We start from the raw sequence: 1,885 nt of genomic DNA on the forward strand, positions 1-1,885 counted from the left end.
ATTGTTTGATTCAAACTCACGTCAGTTCAGAGTTGACTATATATATATATATATATATATATATATATATATATATATATATATATATATATATATATATATATATATATATATATATATATATATATATATATATATATATATATATATATATATATATATATATATATATATATATATATATATATATATATATATATATATATATATATATATATATATATATATATATATATATATATATATATATATATATATATATATATATATATATATATATATATATATATATATATATATATATATATATATATATATATATATATATATATATATATATATATATATATATATATATATATATATATATATATATATATATATATATATATATATATATATATATATATATATATATATATATATATATATATATATATATATATATATATATATATATATATAAATGTCCCCAGGTCGGACTGCCCTCTGCTGTCGACCTTGGGTGTCTTGACACTTCATCTAATACTTTCACTATCAATTTCTGCAACATTCGTGGCCTTCGTTCTAATTTTCAATCTGTGGAACACCACCTCTCCTCTACTAAACCTCATCTTCTCTTCCTAACCGAAACACAGTTGTCTGTGACTACTGACAGCAGCCCCTTTTCTGTTCCCTCCTACTTGCTCTATCCTCATTTTCAATCCAAAGCTGGATGTTGCGCATACGTGCGTAACGACACCACTTGCTCTCGTGCCCACAATCTTGAATCTTCAGAATTTTCTACCATCTGGCTAAGACTTCAATGTCACTCTCTAACTAAATTCATCTGTGCTGTATACCTCTCACCTAATTCCTCTGACTATGTAAAATTCTTTGACTATTTGACTTCCAAGGTGGAGCACATCTTATCTCACTTTCCTTTTGCTGAGATCTCCATTTTAGGGATTTCAATGTTCACCACCAGCTTTGGCTTTCATCTTCTTTCACTGACCAACCTGGTGAACAAACCTTCAACTTTGCTATCCTTCATGACCTAGAGCAGCTAGTGCAGTTCCCTACCCGTATTCCTGACCGCCTTGGAGACACGCCCAACATTCTTGATCTTTTCCTAACCTCCAACCCTTCTGCTTACTCTGTTAAACTTTCCTCTCCGTTGGGCTCCTCCGACCACAATCTAATTTCCGTTACCTGTTCTATCACTCCAGTGCAGCCTCAGGACCCGCCTAAGCGGAGGTGCTTCTGGCATTTTAACTCTGCTAAGTGGGAGGAACTAAGGCAGTACTATTCTGATTTCCTTGGGATGATTATTGTTTTCATGTCAGAGATCCTTCTCTTTGTGCCGAGCGCATAACAGAGGTGATTATCTCTGGCATGGAGCTATACATTCCTCATACTTTCTCTAACCCTAAAGCTAAAAAGCCTTGGTTTAACTCTGCTTGTTCTCGTGCTGTCAATGATAGAGAGGCGGCTCACAAACGGTTCCGTAGCCATCCAACTGCTGAAACTCATGCCCTATATATTTCTGCCCGTAATCATGCCAAATCTATTCTCCAACTTACTAAAAACTCTTTCATCAATAGAAAATGTCAAAGTCTTTCCAATTCTAACTCCTCTCGAGATTTCTGGCATCTAGCCAATAATATCTCTAACAACTTTACTTCTTCGTCTTTCCCTCCTTTACTTCATCCAGATGGCTCTACAGCTGTCTCTTCTTTTCTAAAGCTGAACTCTTCGCTCAAACCTTTGCTACCAACTCAACTTTGGATGATTCTGGGCATATTCCTCCTACTCCTCCACCCTCTGACTACTTCATCCCTAAAATTAAAATTCTTTATAAAGACGTTTTCCTGGCCCTCTCTGGCCTTGATTCTCGGAAGGCTTA

The sequence above is a fragment of the Portunus trituberculatus genome, chromosome 41 (genome assembly GCF_017591435.1).
Source record: "Portunus trituberculatus isolate SZX2019 chromosome 41, ASM1759143v1, whole genome shotgun sequence".
Taxonomy (NCBI): domain Eukaryota; kingdom Metazoa; phylum Arthropoda; class Malacostraca; order Decapoda; family Portunidae; genus Portunus; species Portunus trituberculatus.